Source organism: Euleptes europaea, chromosome 5 (genome assembly GCF_029931775.1).
Source record: "Euleptes europaea isolate rEulEur1 chromosome 5, rEulEur1.hap1, whole genome shotgun sequence".
NCBI lineage: Eukaryota > Metazoa > Chordata > Lepidosauria > Squamata > Sphaerodactylidae > Euleptes > Euleptes europaea.
In genome coordinates this window covers 98,333,427-98,346,379 of record NC_079316.1, presented here as the reverse complement: position 1 = coordinate 98,346,379, position 12,953 = coordinate 98,333,427, and positions in this window count along the sequence as shown.

Here is a 12,953-nt window from a genome sequence, read left to right as displayed (position 1 = left end):
CTAAGCAGGGTCAGCCCTGGTTAGTACTTGAACAAGGGACCACCAAGAAAGCCCAGGGTTGCTGCGCAGAGGCAGGCAATGGCAAACCACCTCTGTTCAACTCTTGCTTTGAAAACCCTACAGGGCTGGCGTAAATCAAGTGCGACTTGATGGCACTTCCCACTACCACCATTTCCAACTTCCCCCATGAACACACACAATGAAGGCCCATCGAGGTTTACAACATTTTCCCCTTCCCTATTTTATTTCCACAACAACCTTCTGAGGTAGGTTAGGCTGAGAATGTATGATTGACCCAAGATCACCCAGAAAGTTCCCCCATGGCATAGTGGTGATTCAAACCTAGAGTCTCCCAGATCTTAGTGTCTCTAATCACTTCACCACACTGGATCATCATACAATAAGTGCAGATCATTTGGCCTGCTTAACCTGTAGGATTATAATCTAAGGTAGGCAGACTGCACTAAACACAATTTGAATCCTGAACCTTGGTAATTCAAGCTTCACTTGGTTTAGAATTTGCAACTCCACAACAGCATAATTATGCAAAAGAATGACTTATCTGCATATTTTGAGTAACTTATTCTGCGTATGCTAATCATGAAGAGTGGGGCTATGAACTAAACTGCACTGAAGAGCTGCCCTCGAATCACAGATTCCCTCTCCTGCCACCCCCCTAGTTTAGATTTCAGCAGGCATTGCCCACACATTTCCTCAAGGGTCAGAAACTTGCTTTCTTAACCATTAAAGACGAGGCTCTGAAGAAGTTGGATTCTGTACCTTGCTCCCAGAGAATGGTGGCATATGCTCTTTGTATTGTAGACCTTAACAAATCCTAAATAACAAGGGGCCAATCCATCATGGAATCATGAAAACTGGAATTCACTTGTGTGAACTGTTCTAGGAGAAGCACGAGCTGTGTTGAGCCACTGCACTGATAGCCTTTTCATGTAGTCAAGTTGTCCTGAGCTTGAGACAATGTGGAACGGTACAAATCTCACTCCCTTAGAGGGTCAAGACTGTACCTGTCAATGGAAGCAATTCTTTCAACAGATCTTTTGAGCTGGTCCTTAGCTAGGTCGCAAGACAGTATGCCAGGCCACTAAAGGCTGCATCTCACAGATCCATCCCACTGGTTGTGGCACTCTCTTCCAGCAAAAGAAAGCTACGTGTCAGGGGAAATTAAGTGCGCTGGAGGAAGGCACTGGCATTAGCAGAACAGGTTCATGGAATCCAACCCAACATTTATGGAGGAGGAGGAGGAAGGAGAAGAGTTGGTTTTTATACCCTGCTTTTCTCTACCAAAAGGAGTCTCAAAGCAGCTTACAATCACAATTCCTCTACCCACAACAGGCACTTTGTGAGGTAGGTGAGGCTGAGAGAGTCCTGAGAGAACTGTGAGTGGCCCAAGGTCACCCAGCAGGCTGCATGAGGAGGAGTGATTTAAGTCCACCGTTCTTAACCACTACACCATGTTCCTAACCACTACACCAGAGAGCTTAGGAAATTCAACAACATTTTTTACTCTACAAATATCTTCATCAGAGACATTAAAACAAGGTATGGACTCATCCAGCCCAGCTCCTTTTGTTTTCACAGCGACTTTAGAGAACTTACTAAACTATTGGAATCATAGAGTTGGAAGGGACCACCAGGGTCATCTAGTCCAACCCCCTGGACAATTCAGGAAATTCATGACTACCTCCCCCACACACACCCTCGACTCCTACTTCATGCCCAGAAGATGACCAAGATGACCTCCCTCTCATCATCTGCCTAAGGTCATAGAATCAGCATTGCTGACAGATGGCCATCTAACCTCTTCTTAAAAACCTCCATGGAAGGAGAGCTTACCACCTCTCAAGGAAGCCTGTTCCACTAAGGAACCGCTCTAACTGTTAGAAAATTCTTCCTATTGTCTAGACGGAAACTCTTTTGATTTCATTTCAACCCATAGGTTCTGGTCCGACCTTTTGGGGCAACAGAAAACAACTCAGCACCATCCTCTATATCACAACCCTTCAAGTACTTGAAGATGGTTATCTTATCCCCTCTGTCTTCTCCTCTGCAGGCTAAATATACCCAGCTCCCTCAACATTTCCTCATAGGACTTGGTCTCCAGACGCCTCACCATCTTTGTTGCCCTTCTCTGGACGCATTCCAGCTTGTCTACATCTTTCTTAAATTGTGGTGCCCAAAACTGAAAACAGTACTCTAGGTGAGGTCTAACCAGAGCAGAGTAAAGCGATACCATTACTTTGCGTGATCTGGACACTATACTTCTGTTGATACAGTCCAAGATTGCATTTGCCTTTTTAGCTACTGCATCACACTGCTGATTCATGTTCAGTGTTTGGTCTACTAAGACCCCAAGATCCTTTTCACACACACTACTGCTCAGACAAGTCTCCCCCATCCTATAATTATGCATTTGATTTTTCCTACCTAAATGCAGAACTTTACATTTATCTTTGTTGAAGCACATTTTATTGGTTTTAGCCCAATTCTCCAGCCTGTCAAGATCATCCTGTATCCTGGCTCTGTCATCCACCGTATTTGCTACCCCTCCAAATTTAGTATCATCTGCAAATTTAATAAGCATCCCCTCTATTCCTTCATCTGAATCATTTATAAAGAAGTTGAACAACACAAGGCCCAGGACAGATCCCTGAGGCACTCCACTAGTCACTTCTATCCAAGTGGATGAGGAACCATTAACAAGCACTCTTTGGGTGCGATTTGTCAACCAATAATAGGATCTAAACCACATTTTCTTTTTATCCACTCTACCCAGGAACAGGAGGGCAAGCAAACTGTCTTCTCTTTAGTCAGAAATACTCTTTTTATAATACTAGGGTATCACCTGAGCTGAAATAGCTTAATCTCTATCTGGTGCCATGTTCTCACAGTTCAAAAGCACACCATTAGGCAGTCAGGTCCACCGCCTTCTTGTGTACACAGTTCTTATCTTGCCGTGAGTAAGAGGTGAGGAAGGCAGCTGCAAGTGTTCCAGGAAATGTGGGGTTTCAAAAAACCATTAGTCAATCCCTTGTTTTTTTGTAATAAAGGGCATTCAATAAGCATCAACAGTACTCCGATTTTAAACAGAAAGAACAAACCAACCGAGGATGGAACGGTACAAGCTACGTAAAGCCACAACTACAGCAGTTAAGATAAAGTTACGGTAAAGCTTGATGGCTTTCTAGAACATGAGAACATTCCAGACAAGCCCTGGCCTTATTCCAACATGTCAATAGTTGTTTTGAGAAAAAGACTTACAACTGGTTCACACAATGCATGTTCATGGGCAGCTTGGCATGTTAAATCAGCCTGGGACTAAGCAGAGACCAGGGGCTTCTGCCGGCCACACTAGATGGACCGCTTGGCTTAGGCCCAGCTAGCAACTAAGACAAGGACAAGCATAGGGACCTCCACTTTACAACTGGAAGGATGGAAGGCATCAGATGGTCACGCCATGGCTTGGCACACAGCTGCACACCCAACACAGTGAGAACCTCCACACCTTGCCCTGTACTCAGAAAGCAGAGTTGATTTATTTATTTGGGTACTTTTCAAACCATTTTCCTCCTCTTAATGCAGGTCTCAATACTGGCTTCCAATACCAAAAACAACCACAACAATAGAAAAACCACCAAATACCACAAATATTTAAACCCAGATTACTTAACAACAAACCTACCTGCCATCACCAGGCTAAGCCATGGGGATGGGGGTAGGGTTGCCAATGGAATATTACACTTCCATCTAGAAATATGACTCTCAAGAAACAAACCACAAAAAAATGGAAGCCCCCTCCCTATTTCTTTCAACAAGAATTTTTCTCAGTTTTCCAACAGATAAATTGGAAATGCCTCTTCTTCAACATTTTTTCTTCTCAGACTGATGAACGAAACACTTTTTAAGGCAAGGTTTTGAAATTTTAGTTGGCCCCCACACTCTCAAAATGCTTTCTTATATCGTTGTAGTGACTGAGTAAATCAACATAAGAAAAGCCATGCTCAATCAGACCAAGGCCCATCAAGTCCAGCAGTCTGTTCACACAGAGGCCAACTGGGTGCCTCTAGGAAGCCCACAAACAAGACGACTACAGCAGCATTTTCCTGCCTGTGTTCCAATGCACCTAATATAATAGGCATGCTCATCTGATCCTGGAGAGAATAGGTATGCATCATGACCAGTATCCATTTTGACTAGTAGCCATGAATACCTTTTTCCTCCATGAACATCAAGCATGAATTCTCCTTAGAAGCTAAGATGACTGAATTGAGGCTATCATACTTTCATCACATCATGAAAAGACCGGACTCACTGGAAAAAATAATAATACTAGGAAAAGTTGAATGCAGCAGGAAAAGGCAAGAGGAAGGACACCATGGCCTTTAGTTTGCAAGACCAGAGCGAGGTTGCTCACAATAGGACATTTTGGAGGTAATTAATTCATAGGGTTGCCATAAGTTTGAAGCACCTTGACAGGACTTAACACACAACTGAGTAAAATAATACGGAATCTGGAGAGATGACAGTGAGACAAAGGAATTGTGTGTACACCATGAAAACAAAACCCTCTCTCAAAACACTTTATTCTTGCATAAAATCTATTGTCCATCCTCCGCCTCAGATATGGGGATGGCCATTTCTGAACTAGTTCAAGCTGCTTCTGCTCCTGGGTAATGCTGACCATATTGGGGGGGGGGAGACTGTTTCCATATGCAGATAATTAAAACGTCCTTTCATTTTTTTTTCCTGTGTTGATTATTTCTGTTTTCAACTCTTCTTTTTTTATTCCTTGTTTTCCCAGCTAGTAAAAACTATGACATTGAACTTCTGCTGGTGTAACTCAGTCTCAAACACCCTCATTTTTAATGGTTTTAATTCTTCTAAGAAGTCCTCTACTTTAACCAAGGCTGGTTTTGGACCTTGTGGTGGTAGCACTGAAAATTCAGCCTTTTAAAGGAGCGATGCATTTCTGGGGCAACAAAAGAGGTGGGGTTTATTTAAGGCAGTTACTGGGCATCCCAGACCCACAGGTTGTCTTGCTAAAGGTGGTGGGTGGTCCCACCTACTTCTGTTTCATCAGAGGGCTTGCATCTATTTTTCGTCTCAACGAATTCTAGGTATATTAAACACATCACAGGTTTACCTACCTGGGAAAATAGTTTTTTTTTTTTTAAAGAGTTGAAAACAGAAAGCATCAAAGATGGAAAAAAGAAAAACAAAGGAAGTACCTAGAGGGCACAGCAATCTGCTGTTTCACAATCTGCTTTTTCATCTCTAACACTGAATATATTATAACTATTTTTTGAATTTTTAAAAAGATACTTATACCATCACATTTCATAAATATAGCTAATAGAACAATTTTATGTGCTAACCAAGCTATGAATAATATATTTTATGTTCTTAAAATAGGCTCTTGTTTGGATATGGAAAGTGCACATGTATTTCAATTATTTTGGTCATTCCCGTGATACGGGTGGGTGGGGTGGGAGGGAGGAAGTTTCAAAATGTCTAAAAAAAAGGTCTTCAGCTCCACCTTGCTCTAGGTTCCAGGATCTGCCATAAATCACCACCAAGCTACCCTGAATTTACACTCACTGTCCTTCCAAAACACACTTCCCTCCCAACACAAAATCATGCTGTTCTGAATGAACATTCTAAAATGTGTCTGTGTGCACACAAAAAACCCATTCTACAACCACCAACCTCCAAACATATAGGACATAAAGTATAAAGTACTTATACTCTCATAAACTTATGACATGGTATGCATAGGATGGGATCAGAGTGGCAGTATTGTATCAGGCCTACAGAAATTATGCTTGGGCCTACTTAGAGCCAAGCAGCATCTGGGCAACCATCACATGGAACAGTCTTGCCTGGACTACCCCATTTCAGGATACAGATTGATTTTGATATTTATAGCTCACTTTTCTCCCCCATGGGAACCCCAATCAATCTCTCTTCCTCCATTTTATCCTCACAGTAACAACCCTGTAAGGTAGATGTTCTTCCTCATAAAGTTCTTTGCATATAATAAACGCTTCAAACAGAAGCAGTCTAGCTAGCATTCTCCCTGAGGTGATAAGCTTTCTATGTGCAGCGATTTTTTTTAAAACAAGGGAGTATTCAAAGAGGTACAGAAAGGCCTATATAATGTGAAACCTCTGAACATCACTCCATCAGCACAAAAGAAAGCAAACCAGTCAGCACCAAACCATCATTATGTTTGACATCCCAACATGTTTCCATTTTTTCTAAGGTGCCTCCTATGTGTCGTATTATTACTCAACACTTGGAGAAGAGGTAGAGCTTCCTCAAATGAGGGATGCCCATCTCAATGTGGGACACTTCAGTGGCGAGAGAAACCAAATCAATCAATGGAACACTATTACTTGTACGTACAGCCAAGAAATCAGCACATCTCTGAACCGGCAAGCAACATCCCTTGCCTTCATTCCCCCCAAAAATGAACAGCTGTCAAAATCACGCTGGGTCAATAACACTTAAAATCTATCCAAGTTGTAGAATTACATTAATGCAAAGACCGTATCACTGAAACAGTTGTTAAGTCTTGCAGAGTTAAAAGAAAAATCCTAAACACAGCCATTCAGTTAATGATGTTCTACTACTGGAAAAGGAGCCCCGTGGCACAGAGTAGTAAGCTGCAGTACTGCAATCCAAGCTGAAACTGGTTCCAGAAAAGCAGTCTGGGTAGGTGTGGATACAGAAGTTAGGTTGTACTGGCAGGGCGAAGGAACTAGGAAAAGGAAGCAAAACAGGACCCCTCAAATGAAGAACATGCTCCAATACACAAAGGCTGCAAACGAGAAGGGCAGAGACCACTCACAATGGGGAAGGGTGGAGAGCCAATGAAGAAATCTGGGCTCAGAGAGGCCAGTGGCTTTGCACAGAGTTGCAGTGGCTCAAAACACCAGGCTAGTTCCTGGAAGGTCTGTGGTTTCAGCTGGCCCATGGCTGAGGACCTCAACATAGAAGTACACAGTTCTAATCACAACTGAAAGTACATTGCCAAAATAATCAAAAATGCCACCAATCTGTCTGTAAATGGTGCTTCTTTTAAAGAACTACATCATACAGTTCCAGAGCAAACAGGAGAGTTTGTGTTGCTTGTTACCTGACTTTCTTCACGGTTTTTCCCATTTTCTGTTTTTGTAATGGATGTGGGCTTTCTGGATTTTAAGTTCCCCATTCCAACCCTTAATGTGCCATCACAGGGTGTCTGGGTATACTGGAACACTGCCTGGTTTTCCTCTAAGACTACAGCTGTGTCAGGATAGTTTTCTTTGTTTTCATCTCTAGAAGAAAATAAAAGCAAATTTTTAAGGCACTGTGCAGAATTAAAGCCAGTAGAAATGTGAGCAACAACACAATGTTCCGAACATCCTGCTCTGCACACAGTTTAGTTATAGCTTAATGCAGGGGTTCCCAATGCAGTATCTGTGGGCAACATGGTGCCCACTGACGCCTTTCCTGGTGCCCGTCAAGTGTTTTTAGAAAGTGGGTGAGGTCAGGTGTGGCTTTTGCCCAGTAAGGCTTCTGATTGGCTAAGATTTTTTTAACATTGTTTTGGCAGCAGCTGCCATCACAGCACAAGGATCTTCACCTTTGATTGGTAAGCAGTGGCAGCCATTTTGTGGCTTCTTCTGCCTCCTTCAGAAGCCATTTTGTGGTAGCCATTTTGTGGCTGCACCCACCATGCTGTGTCAGAATTCCAAAGGTGCCTGCACGCTCAAAAATGTTGGGGACCCCTGGCTAAATGTGTCTAAAATTACAGTTAAGGAATATTCCAGGCTAGAACTGCATGCATGTTTGAATTACTAAAAGAATGACATCAAAGCTGGACCCCTTAAATCAGCATGTACATTGGGGTTGCATTCACACTATAGCAATCATTTGCAAATGGGCTGGCATGTCCATGTAGGACACTGGTTCCCAACCAGGGGTCCATGGACCCCCAGGGGTCCGCGAGAACTAAATTAAGGTCCGCGAAACAAAGTTATAAACCCATAATAAATTAATATTTTCAATTAAAAGTTCTCTATTAAAAAATATATATTTTCAAATATAATTCTAAGTTTAATGTTTAACTAACAGTTATGATTAAAGTTTATTTTCAAATTCCCGGAATTTTTATTTTGAACCTTGGGGTCCCTGCACTGAACAAAAAAGTCCTAGTGGTCCCTGGTCAAAAAAAGGTTGGGAACCACTGATGTAGGAAAATCCAATTGCGAGTGATTGCAATAGTAGAATGTCAGTGCAATATTCAATGATACAAGAGGATGAAACCCAGGTTTGCACCCAAATGCAACCCATCAGCCATCTATCAAGAGTTTGATAAGCCTCCTGGTTTTGACACACATCAGGGACTGCAAAGAACAGGGAGCTGGAAAGTGCCTACCAAACACAATCTATTGCTAATGCCTTGTGTTTAAATTGGTGGATCACAAACTACACAGGCCTACCATATATTGATTATGTACATCTCCCTCTTCCTTCTCAAACCTCAGAATGGCTTATGCAGGAGGCTCCTAAGCATTCCCCATTTGAGCACAAACCAGGTCAAGACCTTTTTAACACGAACACTGAAACACTGCCAGACAGTCTCAGACCATTTCATGGGAAATCTAACTTCCTGTAATGAGGTGTGAGCCTGACAAACTCAGCATGCATCCATAAATACTAGCACGACTGTACCTCACTCTACTCCTGTGGAAAATCTTGGCAGTAACTATTCTCCTTCTCTTTTCCCCACATATTATCTTATTAGTCCAAAAAATAATTTAAAAAAATCAATTGGCAGCATTTCCCCTCCAGGGACATACAAAACCCAACTGAGAAATGTCACTAGTCTTATCAAAATGTTTCGCTTCTGCCAAAATCTCTCAGTCTTGCAGGAACCTTAAAACATTACTTCCTATTTTGTTTTTGACAGAATTCAACAAACAGCATGTCCAGGGGAAATATACTAAATTATTAGAATCTAGAACTGCTATAATTTACCCTCATCAGTATGGTCGAGAACAGGGGTCCCCAACATGGTGCCCATGGGTGCCAGAGCACCGGCCAACACCCTTCCCAGTGCCCGTCAAAGTGGGCGAGGCCAAGTGGGGCTTTTGCCCAGCAGGGCTTCTGATTCACCATTAAAAATCTGTTGAAGAGTTACTCTTAGAGTTATGTATAACCTCACTCCCTGACATTCTGTGGTTGGTTCTGCCTCCTATGGCAGCCATTTTGTCACTGGCTCCGCCTCCTGTGGCAGCCATTTTGTGGTTGCACCCACCACCCTGTGTCAGAATTCCAAAGGTGCCCACAGGATGAAAAAGGTCAGGATCCCTGGTCCAGGATGTAGAAAACTGGATCATATCCATGCTTAGCTAAGAAGTCACTTGTTGGCTTTCAATAAGCAGTTATCTCAATTCTAATAGTTTATAATAAGCTTACAGTTCCTGACAATGTTATTCTTATAAGGTTCTCTGTAAGAGGAATGGAAAAAGAGGATTTTGTTTCTGTAAAATACAATAACAAGATACCTTTGGGTGGAACTGGCTGTTTGGTCTTCATGTACACATTCTGTCTCCTCGCCACACCTTGAAAATGGATATAAAATCATTATTGACTTTCTGCTAGTCATGGTACCCTTTCCTTCAAGTAGGTTAAAGGCTCCTTCTGAAATCACAAGCATTGTCTGATAAAAAAAAACAGAAATCCTTTTTCACAAGCAACTAAATGAAGCCCATGCAAAGTCATGTTTCCCCCCACCCCGGTTCCCCTGCACTGTCAACCAAGGATCTTTCTGTTCTGCGCTACTGCTCTTTTTCAAAAGAAGGCAATGAGGGAGACCCACCTGCTTCTGCACTTATGCCTCTTTAGCGGGCTCATTGAGTTACGGGCTGCTTCAGCTCGGCGCCATACTGGCCCCCTAGTAATGTGAAATGAATTACATCAGCTAATTCTCCAGGGAAGCAGGATACTGGCCATCCCAGTTCCATTCCACTTCCAGCCACCCAGCAGCTGCAGATTTCCTCCTCGCCACTGAGATCCTCACAAGTGGAGGAGGTCTTCCAGAGATCACCGTAAATGTTAAGGTAACACAATGATTGCCAGCATGCTGAACCACAATAGGTTTCCTAGCACTCCTCAGACAAAGCTTCTTTTCCCCCAAAGCAAAGAGCCTGACCTGGCTTTCGGTACCCTCAATGAAATGAGAGGTGCTTCAGAAGGATCCGAGAAGTGTTACCTTTGTGTTGTTGGAAAGCACCCGCTCAGAAACACCTGCCGTCATCATAGGAAGACACTGAGCTTGCAATCTCCCAACGTTTTGTGATTAGTCCCAGCGCCCTGTAGCAGCCATTTTTAATTGCCCCCAAGGTAGCCATTTTCCCATTTTAAAAATTCTTATTGAGCCTGTGAGAACAGTTCGATTGGGGGCCTTTGAAGTATCCGCTCTTCTTAGCCTCGGAAGAATGAGAAATGTCCGCTGACGGAAACTGCACACATATCCAGGCCTACTATATACCACACTGGATTCTTAAGGAAATGGGAGCGGCCTTGTGCAAAAGAATTTTATTCTTTTAGAATTGACCACACAACACCATGCTCTTCCCAAGCAAAGCTTGTGGGGCTCCCACTTAAGGAAAAGTACCAGTAGCTGGAAGCACAACTTCCATTTAAAAGGTCTGCCCACAGCCAATCCATGGAAGGAGCAATAGGACACTTCTGAGGTTCCAGCATCCCAACCCCCTCTTTTTTAGCTCTAACAACAGGTCCATAGCTCTACGTCAGGGGAAGGTGGGGATTACTGGGCTGCAGGAAGGGGTGTTTGGCAAGGATTTAAGGTGTCACCCATTCTGGTTCAGGTTGCGCTCCCTTTGAAGCAACAGACCCACCGTCTGGGTGTGCTCTTGGGACCTAGGCCTAGTGCTGGGACACCAGGTGGCAGCTGTAACCAGGAGTGCCTTTTGCCACCATGTTAGCCAGCTGCAGATTCTCCTGGGCAGAAAAGATCTGATCACTGTGATGCAAGCATTCAGATTAGACTGCTTTATGCGGGGCTGCCCTTGAGAAATCCAGAAACTTCAGCTGGCATAGAGTGCTACCTTTAGTCATAAGGATCATATCACTCTAGTCTTAACCCATCTACACTGGCTCTCAATTTGTTTGTGGGCACAAACCAAGGTGCTGACTTTTAAAACTCTATACTGTTTGGAACCAAGTTATCTGAAGGACTGCCTACTCCTTTACAAACCTATCCAACTGGTACAATCATCTCTGGAGGCCCTGCTTCAGGTGCCCCCATCTTCTGAGATCAGGTGGGTGATAACTCGGGAGAAGGCCTTCTTGAGATACCCCAAGCCCTGGAACTGTCTCCCCAGGGAGACTCATCTCTTACCACCTTCCCTCAGTGATCCCTCCTTCCTGCCCAATGTTTTAATTTTTTAAATGTTTTTGTATGTATTTAGCTCAGATTTTAATTGCTTTAATGATGTGTTTTTGTTTGTTTTAATGGGTTTTCAAGTGTGGCTTTATTATGCATGTTTTAATTTGTTAGCCTTAGGCGCCTTTAAGGGCAGAAAGAAGGGATATACATTTTGTAAAATAAATAAATAAATTATTGTGGGACGGCTTCTGTGCCAATACAATGAGGAAGAAGGCAGAAGACATGCTGTGACTGTGTGTCTCCATCCTTAGTCTTCCTTTGCAGGGGGAAGAACTAGATAACCCAACAAATCTATCAGTTTAAAAAAAAACTGTGAAAACTAAATATATTTTCTAATATTTTAAGTGCTAGCTATGGAGAGCAAATGTATTTATCACAAACAAGTAAAATGCGATAATGCACCAGCACTCTGAGCTAGTCCCATTTGCTCTCCAGGAGCAAAAGGGGGGAAATTATGCATTTCTCTGATTGTGAGTTCCAGAGCTCACTATGGGAGAGATGCATAATTTTCCAAAGCACAACTTCAAGCTATATTACCAACGATGATGTTAGCGATACAGGTCACAAGTCAACACTTTTAAAACAAATGTATTTATGCCTCAGGCACGCAAACCAAGTACGCAGACATGTATCTGTAGCCAGTTCCAGTGCAAAAAGAGCGCCTGTAAGCAAATGAGCATTTAGGTGTAACTTGATTATAACTTTTGGCGTATTTTCAAAGTGGCCGTTAAACAATAAACTACGGATAAAGTAACCGACTTATCATTACCAGACAGCAGACAGATTAAGTGATAGTCATGAGAACATACAGGAAAGTGTGAAATCAACAGAATAATATAAGATCTTATAGAAGAATATAAATCACAACTGAATAAAAAATGAGTATGTGTTTCTGTCTTTGCCTTTGCACATGGGCAAACTCTCTGTTCAACTGGGGTATTTAAAAATCTGTCAATTAATTCATTGAGGGGTAAGGCATTACGTCTTGCCAAGAAGAAAAGTCTTCGAAAGATGAAATGATTAAGAATTCAAAATAATCTGGGAGCACTAGAAAAGATGGGGTCCCCACAAGGAGGTGCGCATTTCCTTCTGACATCACCAAATAGTAGAAGAATTGGTTTTTATATGCCAACTTTCTCTACCACTTAAAGAAGAATCACACCGGCTTATAATCAACTTCCCTTCCCCTTCCCACAACAAACACCCTGTCAGAGCTCGAAGAGAGCTGTGACTAGCCCAAGGTCACCCAGCTGGCTTCATGTGCAGGAGTGGGGAAATCAACCTGGCTCACCAGATTAGCGTCCGCCACTCATGTGGAGGAGTGGGGAATCAAACCCAGTTCTCCACATTAGAGTCAAGATGATCCCTTCATTCTAAATCCATGAGTCTCTTATCCATTACTAAAGGGAGGTCTGAGGGAAAACTTGAATGGGAAATCTGTAAACGTTCGTCTTTCGACTACTATCCTTGCCCA